Genomic DNA, 22,006 nt, shown 5'->3' with positions numbered 1-22,006 from the left:
CATCATGCATCATTGCAGCAAATGTTGATATTAGTGGCTACTACATGGAGTAAAAATATTTTTCCGGGATGCAAAATAATTGGCTGCTATCGACATGTTTTATAACACTACATTTTTCTGCGGGGGACATATTTGTGGCCGATAGTTTACCCCATGTTTGGCTACTGCATGATACTAAGAGTTATATAATACATTGGTCACCTTATTTAGCAAAATGAGAGTACTTTTGATGCAGAACAATCACGGTAACTTTTACTTACCGTCTGAAATTGTGCGAGTGCTCTCTGGTTGCGCTATAAAAACCATCTATCCACGTCTTTGCAAGCCTCATCTTGTCTTGACCGGGCCGGGCCGCCTTTGAGCACGGTGAAATGGTCTGGTGGGACCTAATGGAGGTCGTTTTCCAGAAAGGGACAGTACATCAGCCGGACATTAATCGGCTGGCTCACCTTCACGAATCTGCCCTGTGGGATGGAAGAGAGGACTGGAAGAGGAGGAAAAATGGCGAAGGGTAAATCAGACGGTGAACGATTAGTATAATGAAAGAGGAGAACGGAGTGAAGGGATAGGAAAAGATGGCGCCTCTGGCAAATAAGTTCACAGGAGACATATGCCAATTGGGCTGACGTCCTCCGAGCAGCACTGATTGAAAGTGAGTGAAATAAGAAAGGAACACTGTCACCGTCTGAGAGAATGACTTAAATTGTTCCACTTTCACCACTTTTACTCTCCCAGCACTTTCATTAAGTGCCGTAAGGTCAATGAAAGCTGAGCTATCACACAAAAGTAAATTTTTCTGCTGTCTGCCTTTAGTGGCTGGGATTTCACAACATATCTCCAATGAAGTGTCCTTTAAAAGCATGCATGCTTGAGACCTTTAAGCGTTAGGCTTCCAATGCAGGGAGAGGAGGACAGAGGTTGTGATGATGATTCAGGCTGCAGGTACACCAACACAAAAAAGAGAGGTGGCTGCACATGGACACGTGAGAACAAGCAACATTCATCGTCTCCTGCTGTGAGAAGACATCCTATGCAAAAACAGAAGTCATTTTGAAGGGTTTGGATAAAGTTTTACATCCGCTGTCAACTTCCTGTGTTTGCCTGTGTTGGTTCCTTGCTCATACACACTGTCACCCGTGTGACATTACACCTGTTTTTATGGTGGGGAATTATACATAGTCACAGAGGTGTAGCACCAAATTCTAGACCCACATTACAAAACTACTAAAAGGCACCCCATCCCACCGTAAACCCAATGTCACCTCGTACACACACTTGATATGTTTGCATCCACTTCAAAAATAATAGTTATTGCATGGATTTGGATGAAACCAGCTTTTTAAAACACATGTAAAAACTTAAACTGGGTTTTTTACTTTTTCAGAATGGAATTATAACAGGGGTGTCGTACACGATTACACTGAGGGCCACAACGCAGTTATGGCTGCCCTAAGAGGGCCACATCTAACCGTATATAAATGTGTAAGAATTCACCTCATGATGTTATAAAAGTAATTGCTGTGCATTTGATTGTTATTAGGAATGTCCGATAATGGATTTTTGCCGATATCCGATATTCCGATATTGTCCAACTCTTTAATTACCGATACCGATATCAACCGATACTGATATCAACCGATACCGATATCAACCGATATATACAGTCGTGGAATTAACACATTATTATGCCTAATTTGGACAACCAGGTATGGTGAAGATAAGGTACTTTTAAAAAATAATAATAAAATAAAATAAGATAAATAAATGAAAAAGAAATTAAAACAATATAAAAACAGTTACATAGAAACTAGTAGTTAATGAAAATTAGTAAAATTAACTGTTAAAGGTTAGTACTATTAGTGGACCAGCAGCACGCACAATCATGTGTGCTTATGGACTGTCACCCTTGCAGACTGTATTGATATATATTGACATATAATGTAGGAACCAGAATATTAATAACAGAAAGAAACAACCCTTTTGTGTGAATGAGTGTGAATGAGTGTAAATGGGGGAGGGAGGTTTTTTGGGTTGGTGCACTAATTGTAATTGTATCTTGTGTTTTTTATGTTGATTTAAAAAAAACAAAAAAACGATACCGATAATAAAAAAACCCCGATACCGATAATTTCCGATATTACATTTTAACGCATTTATCGGCCGATAATATCGGCCTGCCGATATTATCGGACATCTCTAATTATTATATTTGTATTACATACACTGTAAAAAAAAAAAGTCACATTTTCAGTTAAAAAAAAAAACTTCACCGTACAATTTACGATGGTTTTTACAGCATATTACTCTAAATGCAAAAACGGTACTGTAGTGTTTTTCTACTGTAAAATCCTGGCATCTGAGTTGCCAGTTTTTTACTGTAAAATCTATTGTCATTTCTACAGTGTACAATTTGATGAATAAATTCGGATACTTATTTTGTTTTAATTTTAAAAAGTTTTAAATTAATGATAGTGTTGTATTTGTTGCATTATTAGATAATAACGTTTAAAATATACTCAATAGCATGCAATACATGTATTTATGTCTGTCACAATGAAAATTAGTACATCATAAAATGCTTTGTTGACTCATATTATTTCAGGGCTTTCGCGAGCCGCATTAAATGATGTGGCGGGCCAAATCTGGCCCTGGGCCTTGAGTTTGACACCGGTGACCTATAATATCTAAATAAACCCCCTAAATAATTTGGTTTGGTTTTGAAAAAAATAAAAATAATATCTGTCGTTTTTTAAAGACCCAACAAATTCTAAATAAAAGTGGCCAGAATATGACGTTAAATATCATATAAACTGTCATTATTCACTTAAATATATATATTTCAATTTTTCCTTGACTACAGTGTAAAGTATGGATTAGCTGATACACATAGGATTATCAATAGTGGATAATATGAATTATATTGATACATCAATATAATTTTGATTATGTCATTATTAATGCATCCCCTGGGAGTTATGTCTCCCTCAGTGTTTAAAATCTAATGATGCCTCTGTTTCTACCTCTAATCGAGGGTCTTTGAACACACCACAGTTATTGGCATTGAGATGCAAAAGTGAAACTTGTTCACAACTTTCTCCTTTGCTGCCACATATACACAGTAGTTATTATATATTTACCTTTCTTCTGTCACCTCATCCTTGATCCAAAACGTTGGGGCTGTGTGTGTGAATGCTTAAAGTTAATCTTTGATTACCTTATGACGTCTGTGTTGAGTGAAATGTTCAAAGTAAGGTGGAACAAACTATTTAGTATTTTGGATAGGGGTATGAGTAGTCTTAGACATCCATCCATCTATTTTCTAACGCTTGTCCCGCGTGTGAATGTGAGTGTGAATGTTGTCTGTCTATCTGTGTTGGCCCTGCGATGAGGTGGCGACTTGTCCAGGGTATACCCCGCCTTCCGCACCGATTGTAGCTGAGTTAGGCTCCAGCGCCCCCCGCGTTACGTTATTATTAAAAAATCCCCTGAAGAGCAGGGACACCTGCAAAACAGGCTTGTAAGGGATGAAATAGCCTCTGTGTTTTTTTCCTGACTTAACATATATATATATATATATATATATATATATATATATATATATATATATATATATATATATATATATATATATATATATATATATATATATATATATTAGAGATGCGCGGATAGGCAATTATTTCATCCGCAACCGCATCAGAAAGTCGTCAACCATCCGCCATCCACCCGAGCTAACATTTGATCAGAACCGCACCCGCCCGCACCCGCCCGCACCCGCCCGTTGTTATATATCTAATATAGACGATGCAAGGCATTAGTGAGGTTATAAAGCTTTTGCCTGTTAAAGAAAGGAGACTGATCCAATGCAGCACAGACATTCCCGTGCCACGCTGTCACGACCCAGACGCACACCAGTGCGCAATCATATGGGAGCCGCGCTGAGCGCACCTCCAAGCGCATCTCGCTGCCGGCGATGGCCGGGTATGGGCCCAACGCTCCAGCGCCATCCATTTTCAGGGCTAGTTGATTCGGCAGGTGGGTTGTTACACACTCCTTAGCGGGTTCCAACTTCCATGGCCACCGTCCTGCTGTCTATATCAACCAGGGTGAGCCCCACCCCTTTCGTGAGCGCACTGCGCGCGGAGTGACCCCTGTTACGCGCCCCCGGCAACAGGGGTGGCGGGCAGGTAAGCTGCGCGGGCGGAGCGACCCCTGTTACAAGCCCCCGGCCACGGGGGTGGCGGGCAGGTAAGCTGCTTACCTGCTGCGCGTGACGCCGGCCGCGGCGAAAGCGGACGAGGCGGGGTGTCGGTGCGGTGGGCGCGGTGGTGACCCTGGACGTGCGTCGGGCACTTCTCGCGGATCGCCTCAGCTACGGCTCCCGGTGGGGCCCTCTCGGGGGAAGGGGCCTCGGTCCCGGACCCCGGCGAGGCGTCCCTTCTCCGCTCCGTAAAAGTGTCCATCTCTTTTCTTTTTTTTTCTTCTGTTGTGGCATATGCAGCAGGTGCCTGCTCGTTTTTCGTATGTGGGTAACAACATTTAACTATGTATATATATTTCCCAATTGGTTTAACTGCCACCCGCCTGAATCTATTTAAAATCTTTTTTATTTTTATTTTAACCGCCCGACCCGACCCGCAGATAAAATCTAATTTTTTTTAATTTCATCCGCCCGATCCGCGGATAATCCGCGGACTCCGCGGTTGTGCCCGCAAACCGCGCATCTCTAATATATATATATATATATATATATATATATATATATATATATAGTATATATATGTATGTGTGGGAAAAAAATCCCAAGACTACTTCATCTCTACAGGCCTGTTTCATGAGGGGTTCCCTCAATCATCAGGAGATTTTATAGTATATATATATATATATATATATATATATATATATATATATATATATATATATATATATATATCAGTGACGTGCGGTGAGGTTGATGGCTGGTGAGGCACTGACTTCATCACAGTCAGATTTACAAACATATGAACCCTAAAGAGTATCTTATTCACCATTTGATTGGCAGCAGTTAACGGGTTATGTTTAAAAGCTCATACCAGCATTCTTCCCTGCTTGGCACTCAGCATCAAGAGCTGGAATTGGGGGTTCAATCACCAAAAATTATTCCCGGGCGCGGCGCCGCTGCTGCCCACTGCTCCCCTCACCTCTCAGGAGGTGATCAAGGGATGGGTCAAATGCAGAGGACAAATTTCACCACACCTAGTGTGTGTGTGACAATCATTGGTACTTTAACTAAACTTTAACTTTACACATACAAACTGTAGCACACAAAAATGCACATTTAATTAAAAAAAACGTTATTATGGTCTTACCTTTACTTATAAGTGCGGGAACAGTGGTGTTCGTGTTGGAGGAGTTGTGAATGAATGAAATATGAAATTCGTGCTGCAGTCTGCAGGTGTACCTAATGTTGTGTCCCTGCAGTCGTTCACGGCTCCGCCGGAGCGAGCATTGTTGTTTTTGCACTTTTTGGCTTCTTGTTAAGTGACTTTTTTTTGGGTGGATTCGGTCTTGCACGTGGAGGATTTGGGTGTGGGCTTTGGTTGGTGTGGCGCTCTCGTCGGGGGGTGCATTCTGCGGTGGGGGTGCATTAACCGGCACCAGGAGGCGGGATTACTGCGAGCCTCACACAGTGCGTCTTCGCAGCAGTTTTATGATTGCTCAGCACAAGAAATACTATACACACATACAGTTGTTGACAAAATACGCTGTACATTATATACCTCAGCTAACTAAATTATGGAAATGTATAATATAGTTCATATAGCAATACGGTCTCACTGCACAGCAGGCTAGCAGTTAGCCGAGTCCGCAATCCATGTTGAGACACAACTGAGTGACGTGCCTTAACTGGCTGCTGATCACCGCACCGTCTCTTCTCAGTATTTGAACGGCAAATGTGAAAATTCTGCAATTTTTAATAAAAATAATCTAAAGCTGGTGAAGTTAAATGGAAAATAACTTTATAGTATAATCACTGAATACATATAACAATTTAATTAATTTTTTTTCTTTTTACATTTTTTTTTCTTTCCATGATGGCAGGTGAGGCCCCGCCTCACCTGCCTTCAGTGACCGCACGTCACTAATATATATATATATACATTTAGCCGAAGTTTCTGTGGTTTATCCGTTATACAGTGCTCAATAGAGCGGAATATACGTTATTATTAAAAAATCCCCTGAAGAGTAGGGACACCTGCGAAACAGGCTTGTAAGGGATGGAATAGCCTCAGTGTTTTTTTCCTGACAGCATTTTTTCCTTATAATATATATATATATATATATATATATATATATATATATATATATGTACATATATACACATATATATATATATAAACACTATGTATATATATATATATATATATATATATATATATATATATATATATATATATATATATATATATATACATATATACATATATGTACATATATACATATATATAAACACTATGTATATATATATATATATATATATATATATATATATATATATATATATATATATATATACATACATACATAATGCTTGAATGTTTTCAGAGGGTGGTTGAGTCTCTCTCCACACATGAGAGTTGGCTGGAAATCATTTGAGAAATTTAGCAAGCCTCCGACAAGCTGCTGATCCCTCGTCTCACACCAACACGGCTGCGCTTCTCCAAAAATATGCTACGCTAGGTCTCGGCTCAGTAAAAGAAAACATTCAACATATCAGGCGGGATTTAATCGGTTTTGTTGTCATGCCACCCCTTGCTGGTGTGTGTGTGTGTGTGTGTGTGTGTGTGTGTGTGTTGTATTTAAAATTATATTCATCGCGCCTGTGAAGTGTTTTTTCCTTTTCTTTTTTAAATCTGGTTTCAATACCAATGATCATGTCACGCCTATGACATTGTTTTTGTCCATAAAAAAACCCTACAAGCGGCGATCTAGCGCTTTCAATTAGTTTCGGCTTGTGGAGACTAAAGCTCCTGTGTCAGCTTTTCCCTACAGCAATAAAACTTTTTCTGTTTTCAAAGCTGCAAGTGTGGGCAAAATAATGCACAACATAACCTGACATGTATTGTGTCGCATTGAAATGGATTATTGGACATAATGCAATACATTTGATGTTAGGGGTATGCTAGCTATTGCTTTCTCGACAATCTAAGGTGAAGAATTGTAATATCACAAAAAATTGAAATATAATACAGTAAAAGTAGTAGTTTTTTATTAAAATAAACAATATTAGAAGGAGGGCTGAAACTATATATTTTTAAGGTAATAAAGTAATATATTTTTTATTTTGTTCTATTATTCGAGTAATAGGATTACAAAAACATTTTATAGCCTTTTCTGATAAATGCATATCATCAACAACTATTGAAAAAAATATTATAAAAAATAATCTCACTGTTTGGCACCCACATACTGTCGCTCTTATGTGTGCTCTATTGCAGCCACCGTGTAGAAACTATTTAGAGTTCCAGGCGCTCAAAGTGGATTTAAAAAATATTCATTTGTTAAACAATTGATTTGAATATTATGACAATAAAAATAATGTCTAAATTCTTTGCAAAAGATTCTAATACTAAAAAAAAATATTAAAAACATTTAATAAGACAATAATAACTTTTGAAATATGAGGGGCCGTTAGGGACATTAGTCAGAATTACCTCTTACATACACTGCTGAAATGCTCTCACATAAACGACTGGAATGTTTTTCTCTCACTCACACTACTGAAACACTCTCATTCACACTACTGAAATACTCACACACAGTACTGAAACACTCTCACACACACTACTGAAACACTTTCACAAACACTACTGAAACTCTCATACTCTACTGAAACACTCTTGTACACACTACTGAAACACTTTTTATACACACTACTGATTAGTGTTTTCTCTCACACACCACTGAAACACTTTCACACACACTACTGAAATACTCTCGCACACACTACTGATTTGTTTTTCTATCACACACTACTGAAACACTTTCACACACTACTGAAATACTCTCACACACACTACTGAAACACTCATACACACCATTGAAACACTCTCACACACACACTACTGAAACACTCTCACACACACTACTGAAATACTCTCACACACAATACTGAAACACTCTCATATACACTACTGAAATACTCTCACACACTACTGAAACATTCATACACACCGCTAAAACACCCACACACACAACTGAAACACTCTCACACACTACTGAAATACTCTCACACACTACTGAAACACTCTCATACACACTACTGACATTTTTTTCTCACACACTACTGAAATACTCATATACATTACTGACATACTCTCACTCACTACTGAAACACTCTCATACACTACTGATTTTTTTCTCTCACTCACACTACTGAAACACTTTCACACACACTACTGAAATACTTTCATACACACTGCTGAAACACTCTCATGCACACTACTGAAACACTCTCTCACACACTACTGAAACACTCTCATACACACTACTGAAATAATCTCACACATACTACTGAAACACTCTCACGCACACTACTGAAACACTCTCTCACACACTACTGAAACACTCTCAAACACTACTGAAATAATCTCACACATACTACTGAAACACACTCATTCACATTACTGAAATCCTTTCACACACACACACCTGATTTTTTTTCTCTTTTACACACTACTGAAAATTATTATTTGACAGTTGTGTGTGTAAAAAGATTTCAGTTGTGTGTGTGAGAGCTTTTTAGTAGTGTGTGAGAGAAGATTTGCCTTCAGGTTCTGGACACCAATAATGGCCCCTTTTTAGCGAATTTTTTTTATTTTTATTTTTTTCAGCCAAAGTTGTTTGTGAACAAAATGTCTGCCTAACTGCCGACCAGTAGCCTAACTGAAGCAGCAGCTCTGCTTCATAATTTGATGGCTTCAGCTGAGAATATAAGAACACTATCATTGCGACAACAGTCGGGCTGTAGACGTCCGTTGCACCTACAAGCCGCGACACCTGAGCGGTCACACAGCGTTGCCTTTCCCCTCCCGACAACAAAGCAACATGGTGCCACCTGTTACAGCTCTGGAGGAGTGTGCTCTAGAGGGAGTGTGCATCACAGCGTTGTCAAGCACAACGTTTCAGCTCATGGACATCAGGCAAGAGGAGGAAAAGGTAATTAGAAATTATTTATTTCTTAATTATTGTTTAAGCCTACGAAATGTAACGCAACATGGCATTGTTGTGAACTAAACAGTTAGCCTTGTGTGCACCCACTAAAAACAAGCTAGCAACTAGTGATACAGAGTTCTAACAGCCGTTTGTATTGGAGGGAGTCCAGAAAGTATAATGTCAAATCAGCTAGTAATGTTTGCAGCGTTGTTGCTATGTAGGGTTGCCAACACCCAGACTTTGAAATAAGAGACATCTCGCGGGCTGTGGGAACATTTTTGGTGTCCCTTATAAAATTTGGGTGTATTTCAGTCCGTGCCTGAAAAAATGCTTAGAAAATGCTTAAAAATGCCACCTCCACTAGACCACTGTTGCACTTACTGTAAGTCCTATTGATACCATAAACACAAGAAAAGTGTATTCTTCAACCATACATTTATTTTTTCCAAATTTGCAAAACGCAGGGAAAAAAAAATAAAAAACCCAATTGGGATGGGTGCTGGATCAAAAAAGGAACACTTACAAGAACAAGAAAGAAAGAAAGTTCCGCACACACCGCCACAGCGGTGTGAAAAAGAGCGCTTGCTCGAAACGTCATATTTAAAAAAAAAAAAATCCTGATCAATGTAAAATGTGCAAAACAGAAAATTTGCAGTTTCTTCAAAAACATTTGCCTTTAAACAGCTGGCACACAAGGACCAAACAGAAAGTTTGATAATATGGATGTTAACAATGTCCATGTGAATGTCCATATAAGATGAAAGTCAATGCCCGTAAATGTTCTTCATGGGGTGTTAGGGCCAGGGGACGTTATGGTGACAGTTCTGATTGATAATAAAGAAAATAAGAACAATAGGAAAAACGTATTAGGAGCATGTTAGAAGCACAGCCTGTGGCGAATAAAATTATGTATATATATATATATATATATATATATATATATATATATATATATATATATATATATATATATATATATATATATATATATATATATATATATATATGTATATATATTTATATATATATATATATATATATATATATATATATATATATATATATATATATATATATAATTGGCAGACCGGGGTGGTTCCTCTCTTTAAGAAGGGGAACCGAAGGGTGTGTTCCAACTATCGTGGCATCACACTCCTCAGCCTTCCCGGTAAGGTCTATTCAGGTGTACTAGGGAGGAGGCTACGCCGGATAGTCGAACCTCAGATTCATGAGGAACAGTGTGGTTTTCGTCCTGGTCGTGGAACTGTGGACCAGCTCTATACTCTCGGCAGGGTCCTCGAGGGTGCATGGGAGTTTGCCCAACCTGTCTACATGTGCTTTGTGGACTTGGAGAAGGCATTCAACCGTGTACCCCGGGAAGTCCTGTGGGGAGTGCTCAGAGAGTATGGGATAACGGACTGTCTGATTGTGGCGGTCCGCTCCCTGAATGATCAGTGTCAGAGCTTGGTTCGCATTGCCGGCAGTAAGTTGGACCCGTTTCCAGTGAGGGTTGGACTCCGCCAAGGCTGCCCTTTGTCACCAATTCTGTTCATAACATGTGAGTCACGTGGCAGTACGTCAGTAGCTCATCAAATCAGCTGTTCTTCACCTGGTGTGTAAAATCAGAGCGTGAAAACAAATCTTACAATGTATGTGGGTCAGTTTGAAGAAGCAGCAGGAGCACCACTGCAGGTAGCTCAGTTAGAAATGTAACATAACTGCTGTGTGAGAGGGCATGGCTGCAGCTTAACATATTTATACACTCTAATGTAACTGAAAGATGATCATTTCTAATGTATACTTACTGTACTGAATAGTTTATTTAGCCCTTAATTACAAATGCATCAAAGAGCTTCATCTACAGATTATTGTTTCATTCCTTCTTTTATGTTAGAAGTCAGTTCTGCAATGCTGTTGCACCAGAAATAATCTAATGTTGTTATTTGGCTTTATTGGTTGTTTACTTGAACAGTGCCATGTTGCCATGTCAAACGTTACTAACTGTTGTTTGTTGTTACAGTCTGTAAACCATCTGTTAGTTCATGCCCCACACTGAATCAGTAATGCACTGCATTTTATTGCTGTAATGAAATTAATCCTTAATCAGCATTTGAAGTTAAGTCAAGTATGAGAGTAAAATATAATGATCATACATTACAATTATGTATGCTTCCTTTGTTGTTCTTTGCTTATTTTTATGTATATCCCAGCATACAGGAATGTCTGTTTATTTCATATTCCCTTTATACATGACTTTTGCGTCACTCAGAAACACCTTATTTCAAGGTGGATTGACACCTCAGTTGACAAATGATGAGCTTCCTTCCCCCATCCACAGCCTGAAATAGCTGATGAGTCTGTGTTTAAGGGAAAGACAGAATATTCACGGTAGATTTATGGCTCAGAGAGAAATTGCGTAAACAAAGGTGTTTGGGGGTGCTTGAAGTGTTAAAATATGTTAAAATAAATATATTTGACTGAAATATAAATGTTAGTTGTGTGGGGTCAGTATTTTGTATTGTATTCAGTGTTAGTATTATGTATTGTACTTCCTAGAGCAGTATGACTTTATGTGTTGGCTGTTTTCATGTGATCTGATTGTTACATTATTATTTCAGAGTTGCATGACCATTTCAACAATGACGGAATAAACAACCTCTGGATTCATGAAAGTTGGCTTCCAAACATAACTTCTCTATAATTTGTAGAGAGATTAAACTTGGCAGCGACTAGAATGACAGAAGAGAGGATCGGCACGGCCCATATATTGAGTATATAGTTAACAGGAAAGCCTTCCTGTCATGCGATGGAAACAGAAAGATTTCACACAGGGAAGAGCATGTTTTTCCTCAAATGTATTTCAAAAACAAAGTAGATATTTTAAGAATCTGAGAATACATTTAATCAAACATTTTCAAAATAACTATTCCATTTATTTTCGTCATCATTTTCAAATATTTAACAATATATTCACACAACACTAACAAATAATGAAAAAACAAGCAAGAAACATGTGAGGAATAACACTTAAAAGTATAAAAGAAAAAGCAAATAAAAGCATCACATTACAAATAGATTTTTCTTTGATGTAGTGCTTTTTTATGTCCCCAGAAGGGACAAGTGGTAGAAATGGATGGATAATATAATGAAAAACTATTTGGTTTGCATGACATTACTCTGGATTTATGAATATGGTCGACACAACAGTTTGACAGCATACTCAAGTTTTTATGACATTTACCTTGAAAGAGCAGAACTATTTCTTTGAACTCAAACAGTATATTGTAAGCACTAAACAGTACAACAGAAAGTTCAGTCCAGAATAATTGTGAGATTGGACATTCATGGTTAATTGACTCTTTCAATGTGACAAAAAGAGCATTCTGAAGAAACAGTCTGGATGAATTTAGACAGAAGAGATTTACTATGGTAACATTTGTGACGTGATTTTAACTTGATTTGGGATAAGACTTTTTTTTTTCAAAATTAATATGAGGGAAGGAGTTTCTCCAGGACGCAACACCTCTTGGTGGACAAGTTATATCGGAATTAATTGTGTTCCTTATGTGTTTATTATTACATTTATTAACCTAATAAGTCTCTTCCAGCAATCATTAAGCTTGAATAAACGTACTCCATCTGTTCATCCTGTAGAGAAGACTTTAAGTGCTGAAGAAGCTGGAAATGCCATTTATCAATCTTTCATAATCAATAGGATTCATGTCAATAATATATTTTTCAGCAAATCTATTATGTTGAAATGGAAGTCCTTTTCTGTCCAAAAAATTGAAAAAAATTATATATATTTTTCTTTTAAAATGTTATTGTAATCAGACAATATTTTCGATATCCATCCATTCATTTTCTACCGCTTATTCCCTTTGGGGTCGCGGGGGGCGCTGGAGCCTATCTCAGCTACAATCGGGCGGAATATTAGATGGAATTTTTACCTGACATGTTTGGACTGTCATCTGCAGTCTTCCTCAGAAGGGTCACCTGACCACTGTGACGTGTTGCCTATCAGCTCCCTCCCCCATTGACCATCAAGTGGCGGTGGGGTAGTCTGCCAGGCCTATAAGAACAGCTGAAAGGCAACACGTTACAGTGGTCAGGTGTCCCTTCTGAAGAAGACTGCAGATGACAGTTGAAACATGTCAGGTAAAAATTCCCTCTAATATACTGAAAATATTATCTATCATAAGAAAATTTGAAAAGTATATAAACAAGAAGACATAATAAACCTTTTTGAGCAAAAAAAAAAGGATATTGTTTTCAACACACTGTTTGTGGAACAATGTTTTGTTTCTATGTGAAGTGTATTGATTATTCCACCTGTCCATCCATCCATCTTCTTCCACTTATTTGAGGTCTGGTCACGGGGGCAGCAGCCTAAGCAGGGAAGCCCAGACTTTTCTCTCTCCAGCCACTTCGTCCAGCTCTTCCCGGGGGATCCCGAGGCGTTCTCAGGCCAGCCGGTAGACATAGTCTTCCCAATGTGTCCTGTGTCTTCCCCGTGGCCCTAAACACCTCCCTAGGGAGGCGTTCGGGTGGCATCCTGACCAGATGCCCGAACCACCTCATCTGGCTCCTCTCGATGTGGAGGAGCAGCGGCTTTACTTTGAGCTACTCCCGGATGGCAGAGCTTCTCACCCTATCTCTAAGGGAGAGCCCTGCCACCCTGCGGAAGAAACTCATTTTGGCCGCTTGTACCTGTGATCTTGTTCTTTCAGTCATAACCCAAAGCTCATGACCATAGATGAGGATTGAACATAGATCGACCGGTAAATTGAGAGCGTTGCCTTCCGGCTCAGCTCCTTCTTCACCACAACAGATCGATACAGCGTCCGCATCACTGAAGACGCCGCACCGATCCGCCTGTCGATCTCACGATCCACTCTTCCCTCACTCGTGAACAAGACTCCGAGGTACTTGAACTCCTCCACTTGGGGCAGGGTCTCCTCCTCAACCCGGAGATGACATTCCAACCTTTTCCGGGCGAGAACCATTGACTCGGACTTGAAGGTGCTGATTCTCATTCCTGTCGTTTCACACTCGGCTGCGAACCGATCCAGTGAGAGCTGAAGATCCTGACAAGATGAAGCCATCAGGACCACATCATCAGAGACCTAATCCTGCAGCCACCAAACCAGATCCCCTCAACGCCCTGACTGTGCCTAGAAATTCTGTCCATAAAAGTTATGAACAGAATTGCTGACAAAGGGCAGCCTTGGAGGAGTCCAACCCTCACTGGAAACGTGTCCGACTTACTGCCGGCAATGCGGACCAAGCTCTGACACTGATCGTACCGGGAGCGGACCGCCACAATCAGACAGTCCGATACCCCATACTCTCTCAGCACTCCTCACAGGACTTCCCGAGGGACACGGTCGAATGCCTTCTCCAAGTCCACAAAGCACATGTAGACTGGTTGAGCAAACTCCCATGCACCCTCAAGGACCCTGCCGAGAGGATAGAGCTGGTCCACAGTTCCACGACCAGGGTGAAAACCACACTGTTCCTCCTGAATCCGAGGTTCTACTATCTGGCGTACCCTCCTCTCCAGTACAGCTGAATAGACCTTACCGGGAAGGCTGAGGAGTGTGATCCCAGGATAATTGGAACACACCCTCCGGTTCCCCTTCTTGAAAAGAGGAACCACCACCCCGATGTCCACGCGATGTTGCAGAGTCTTGTCAACCAAGACAGCCCCACAGCATCCAGAGCCTTAAGGAACTCCGGGCGGATCTCATCCGCTCCCGGGGCCTTGCCACTGAGGAGCTTTTTAACTACCTCAGCAACCTCAGCCCCAGAAATAGGAGAGCCCACCACAGATTCCCCAGGCACTGCTTCCTCATAGGAAGACGTGTTGGTGGGATTGAGGAGGTCTTCGAAGTATTCCCTCCACCGACCCACAACATCTGCAGTCGAGGTCAGCAGAACACCATCCTCACCATACACGGTGTTGACAGTGCACTGCTTTCCCTTCCTGAGGCATATATATATTGATTATTCCAAACAATATATTTGTGTGGAGAGAAGTTAAATCATTTCTAATTACCTTTTCCTCCTCTTGCCTGATGTGCATGAGTTGAAACGTTGCGTTTGATAACACTGTGGTGAACACTCGTTCCGGAGCTGTAACAGGCCATGTTACTTTGTTGTCGGGAGGGGAAGGCAACGCTGTGTGACCGCTTAGGTGTCGCGGCTTGGAGGTGCAACGGACGGCTGCAGCCCGACTGTTGTCGCATTGATAGTGTTATTATATTCTAAGCTGAAGCCATCAAATTATGAAGCAGAGCTGCTGCCTAGGTTAGACTACTTGTCTATCTGCAGTTAGGCAGATGTTATGTTCGCGAACAACTTGGCTGAAAAAAACAAAAACAAAAAAACTTGGCTGATTATTGATGACCGGAACCGGAACTTTTGCACAGGCAACTGAATTTTTTTCTCGCACACGCACTACTGAAATCCTTTTACTCACACAACTGAAATCCTTTTACTAACACTACTGACATGTTTTTTCTCTCACACACATAACTAAAATAATTAGACACACACAACTGAAAAAAATTGTCAGGTTTGTTGGTGTGTGTGAGTGTGTGTGTGTGAGTGTTTATGTGTGTGAGGTTTTCAGTAGTGTATGAGAGAAACAACTTCAGTTGTGTGTGAAAGGATTTCAGTAATGTGTATGAACGTTTCAGTAGTGTGTGTGAGAGAAAAACAATTCAGTAGTGTTATGCGAGTATTTCAGTCGTGTATATGAGAGTGTTTCAGTAGTGTGTGTGAGAAAAAAAATTCGGTAGTGTGCATCAAAGTCAATCAATCAATCAAAGTTTATTTATGTAGCCCTTAATCACAAGTGTCTCAAAGGGCTGCACAAGCCACAACGACATCCTCGGCTCAGATCCCACATCAGGGCAAAAAAAAATCCAACCCACTGGGTGTAATGAGAAACCTTGGAGGTTACCGCAGATGTGGGGATCCCCACTGGGCGACCGGTGCAATGGATGCCGAGTGGATATGGTTAATAATGTGAGAGTCCAGTCCATAGTGGGACCAGCAAGGGGTCCTCTTGAATGTCGACACGTCTCGGCGCAGAGACGTCACCGACTGATGCATAAGGAGTGGACTTCATGTTTAAGTCCAGTCCATTGGGAGGCCAGCAGGGGATCATCTTGAATGGAGACAAGTCAGCAAGTCACCAAATGATGCACAGAGGAGTGGTCCATCCTTGGTCCCAACTTTGAACAGCTGTGATCCCTTAATAAACTCTCCACGCAAAAGCAGAAAAGAGACGGCAGATCAACTGGTCTAAAAGGGGCCTCTTTGAAGGCTAGGGTGTATAAGTGTGTTTTAAGATGGGACTTAAATGCCTCTACTGAGAGTGTTTCAGTAGTGTGTGTGAGAAAAAAATAATCTGTAGTGTGTATGAGAGTGTTAAGGAGTGTGTGTGATAGAAAAACATTTCAGTAGTGTGTATGAGAGTGTTTCATTAGTGTTTGTGAGAGTATTACATAGTGTGAATGAGAGTGTTTCAGTAGTGTGTGTGTGTGAGAGTTGTTGTTGTTGTTGTTGTTTAATTTGAATATTTTGAGACATAATCCTATATCCTACATTTTATAGGAAAATAATAACTTGTGTTTAAAAGGGTTTTGATTTTAAGATGTGGTGGAGACAACTGGCTTGTGTACGGGGTCGTTGCTTGAAGGAATCCATGTTTTGGAGTAATATAAATACTGCGGAAACTAAACATTTTTCCTTTCTTTTACAGTACTTGCTCATGATTCATATTGTCGTTTAGAGGCATAATTGCCAACCTCGAGACGTCCGATTTCGGGAGGTGTGTGGGGGGGGCGTGGTTGGGACAGGTGCGTGGTTGGGGGCGTGGTTAAGAGGGGAGGAGTATATTTACAGCTAGAATTCACCAAGTCAAGTATTTCATATATATATATATATATATATATATATATATATATATATATATATATATATATATATATATATATATATATATATATATATAAAATAAATACTTGACTTTCAGTGAATTCTAGCTATATATATATATATATATATATATATATATATATATATATATATATATATATATATATATAAATATATATATATATATATATATATACAAAAATAAGAGAAATACTTGAATTTTAGTATTCATTTATTTCCACATACACACACACATAACACTCATCTACTCATTGTTGAGTTATGGGTTGAATTGTCCATCCTTGTTCTATTCTCTGTCTATTTTTCTAACCATGCTGAACACCCTCTCTGATGATGCATTCTGCTTCGTCTCCTTGTTGTGTGCGCAGTTGTGCACTGCACTCTCTAAAAGCCCTAGATGTTATTGTCACATATGCATGCACAGTAGATGGCAGTGTTGTCCTGTTTAAGAGTGTCACAACATTGCTGTTTACGGCAGACAAACTGCTTTAAGGTAGACAAAAACGTGACTGCTGTTGTTGTGTGTTGTTACCGCGCTTGGAGGACGTTAATGAAACTGCCTAACAATAAACCCACATAAGAAACCAAGAACTCGCCCTCGATCATTCTACAGTTATAACGTGATTGGGCAGGTACGCTGTTTATATTGTGGGAAAGTGGACGTGAAAACAGGCTGTCGACACGTCACTCAGGTCCGCCTGAATTTCGGGAGATTTTCGGGAGAAAATTTGTACCGGGAGGTTTTCGGGAGAGGCGCTGAATTTCGGGAGTCTTCCGGAAAATCTGGGAGGGTTGGCAAGTATGTTTAGAGGCCAACTTTTCTTTCTGCCTGTATCCAATTGCCTGTGGGCAAAACTGACTACTGATTGGTCAGCTGCTGCGTGCTGTCAGTCATTGCGGTGTGGCACTGTGTCACGTTAGCAAGAAACGGCAGTGCCACTGAGCCGATCGATGAGCTTGTGTATGAGGGGGAAACGAGCTTCAAAATGAGTGTCCATTTTCTGCTTTGTGCAAGAGCTTGAATCATCTCTATGTAATTTTGTGTAACTTTGTATCGTCCGACTCTCAGTTGATGTTGATGGTGGGTTCCGGGGATTGGATTGTTGTCTGCTCTGCCGGCGTGGCTGCCCCATCGGGGATGAGTGCTATACTTCTCCCTGATTTTTTGGATATGTTGCCGCTGTCCCAGACTTGACACGCTTGGCCCGGCTGTTGCTGGTTGGGGCTTGGCTTTGCTGCTCACCTGCTTTTGCTTGCTTGCCTGTTGGCTCACTCCCCTTCTCGCCCCAGTTATGTGTCGTCTTTCTCACTTTTTTAAAGTGTATTAATTATTTCATTTTTTCCCCCTCTTTTACTCTTATCTTTATATTCAAGTATATTAATTTTTATAAAATGATGTATTTATTCATTTGGGTTGAGGCTTGTGTTGCCCCCGGGACCTGCTTGCCCCGAAGGGGTCACCATCCCGGGCTGTTGCAGCCGGGCTAAGTGTCCGTGTGTCTGTCTGCTTTTGGATACCCTGCTCGGTTGGCGGCTGCTGGGTCTAGTCCTGGGTCTGTCGAGGTCTGCCGTGGCGCCTTGGTGTGCCATGTGGCAAGTGCCGGTGCTGCGCGGCGGCCGGATACAGGGGTAGTGGCCTTGTGTGTTTGTATGTCTGTCATCTTCTTTTTTTTTCGGAGAGTTTGTGTTTATTTATGTGTACCTATTTTATTTTTCTTATTATTATTATTATTATTTTTTTATTTTTTATTTTTTATTCAGGAGAAGTATCTGCCGAGGCGGATGCTGGGTGTACCATCTCCATTGTTGGTTTGGTGGTTCTCGTGGCCTCACGCTGAGTGGTCCTGCTGCGCCTGTCTTGGGTAAAGCAGTCTGGGGCGGGTTCCGCTGTCCTGGTGGGGATGGGGTATGTGTTTGAGCTCGTGAGGGCCTGGCCACTGATGGGGCAGGGCAATTTTCCCTTCTGGCTCTGGAGGTCTCTGGGCCCATTGGGGCAGAGCGTCCTGTCTTCCTTCTGCCCACGTGGGGTGTGGTCTCTCGCTAGCTCGGGGGCTGGTTGTCTTCTGCTTCTCCTGTGCCTTGCCTTCTGCCGGGCGTGTCAGTCTGTGGCCTTCCATTGGCCTTCCTGGCAGCGCAGTGGGCCAACTTCTGGGAGTCCTGTCGCTGGCCGGCCTGCCTGCATGGGGCTGGAAGTCCCTTGTTTCCTGGAACCATACTTTGGTTTTTGCACAAACTGGGATACAAATATACTGTACATACATACATTACATGCATATATGTGCAAATACATACACAAGTACATACGTAAACGCATACATACACAAATACATACATTCATACATACAACACCCATACGCACATACATATATACACAGAGTACACTACACTATCGAGAGAGGACACAAACTATAAGAGCTCTGCTCCGGACGCCACAGTTTTGACTGACAAATTTTATTTCCTGACCACTGATTGTGATCGCAGCTAGAGAATAGCTTGCTAACATATTCCACTTAAACTTTGCCAGGCAGAAGGAATAGATTTGCTAAAGTAAGCGAACCGAAGGTGCCGAAAAGCCAGGGGCTAACTAGCTAAATGGTGGCTGAAAGCCGTTGCCTAGCAACCCAAAGCTGAACAACAAAACCGAAAGAGTCAAAGTTTTTTAAGCTCTTCTGACCACACATGTAATCTACAAAAAAGGCTGACAGAGCACTGGGCGGTGCAAGGTACATGAAAAAAGCACCTTAGAGCCGCCATTTTCCACGGAAGCTAACAACACCAACGGCTTCACTTCACTGCTGAGCAACCATCATCATCATCATCATCATTTATTTTTATTCCTTTCACGAAAATGCATATATTCAAGCCACATACAGTTGACACTTTCATTGTTTTTTGTTTCTTATACATTTCCATGATCAGAAAGAAGCAGATGGAAGAATAATATTCTTATATTTATCTGCCCCCTTTATAACACAAATTATTTTAGATGACTTTATCACTGTTCCCTCCACCAACACCCGAACTCCAACATACCATGAGGCAATACAGCGTTATCAGAAGTGGAACTGGACATAAAAGCGTTAATAGAAACTTTACAAAACAATTTAAATGAGGTACAAAGCAATGCCAACAATCTCCATTAACAGATGATCAATGGTGTACAAAAGTATGTTGCAAATCTCCAAGAACAGATTATCAGAGAGAAAAGAATATTGTGATGATATGATGGAATTTAGAAAGTTCAGAGAAGAAATTAAGATTCGCTGTGAAAACAAAACACAGCATTAAAACGGGAAGTGGAGAAGCTGAAAGGTGAATGTAACATTGCGAGGACAACAGCAGTTTTGTGGAGAACATTAAAATGGAGATAGAAGCAATGCGCCAACAGTTGCAAGGAGATGACACTGATTTGAGAACTTCAGGGAGGAAATGGCTGCTTTGCGATAACAGCTCAATGGCAGACAACCAGATATCACCAATCTGGGGAATATCAGTGCTTTGGAAAACATCAAAGATGAAATGGATCAGTTTACATGACAGAATTACATCAACATTGCAGGGCTATGCATCAATCCTCGATCCTACGCAAGAGCCGTTCACAACAGAGGAGAACTAGATGACATGGACACTGCTTCAACAGAGCAACAAGTGGTCAACTTTCTGCAATCAAAGGGAATTGATGTCAATATTAACGCCATTGATACGTGCATTTCACTTAATAGAAGAGGCAACAACACCACGCCAGTCATCATCATGAAGTTTGCCAACAGGAAATCCAAAAGGGCACTTCTGACACAGGGAAAAAATCTGAAGGGCACACGTGTACATAAACGAGCACCTCACTAAACGTAATGCTGAAATCGCCAAGAAAGCACGCGACTTAAGGAAACAGGGTAAAATTCAGGGAACTTGGAGCGCCAACTGTAAAATCTACATCAAACTGATTGGAGGGCCAGAAGCAAGAGTACTAGTTGTCAAAGACATCAAGAATCTGGACGAACATTGAGACTCCCAGAGCAACCAAAACAACAACCACAATAATGGAGTCTGACGGTAAACAAACATCGACATTCAAATACAAAATTACAACGCTCCAAGGGATTACCGAACAAGAAGATCTTTACTCAGGTGCACATTCATCTACACTTATAGACATTCATAGGGCAACGCAAAAGACTGCTGAATAGGAATATATGGAACTGAAAACCTTCTGCAGCATAGATCACGATAGTCCGGAAATATAAAAGGATATCGATGTAGATACAATTTTTTTCTTTCACACCAGAAATAATTGTTTTTATTCTACAGACGGACAATATAACGGAAACCTTAAAATAGACAACAAACTGGCAATTATTCATTTCAACAGCAGAAGTTTGTATGCAAACTAGAACAATGTGAAACATTTTCTAGAACAATTCAACAAACCCTTCAAAGTGATCGCTATCTCAGAAACATGGATAGATGCTAATAAAGGAATGGATTTTGACGTGGAAGGATATTAACTATATTATAAAAACAGAACCACCAAGAACGGAGGGGGAGTAGCTGTGTAACATAATTGTAGCTCTTTGCAATTGCAATAAATCATTGAGTTATAATATTTTTGATTCAATACAAATATGGTTTGAATGATCTCCACATCCAACATTATGTATTCTTCTCACTGAACCGTTTTGTTCCACGGTTAGTGAATGAAGTGTACTTTTGTAGTGCCCCCTCATCACCCATATTTCTGCACAATATTACAGATATGGTAACACTAGTGAGTAGTGTAAGAGTAATTTTTGATCCAGAATATATTTAGCCTTGATCATTATTGAAGTGTTTCTCGTATATTTTT

This window comes from Nerophis lumbriciformis, linkage group LG34 (genome assembly GCF_033978685.3).
Source record: "Nerophis lumbriciformis linkage group LG34, RoL_Nlum_v2.1, whole genome shotgun sequence".
NCBI classification, from domain to species: Eukaryota; Metazoa; Chordata; class Actinopteri; order Syngnathiformes; family Syngnathidae; genus Nerophis; species Nerophis lumbriciformis.
Note: the sequence above shows the minus strand (reverse complement) of the source record.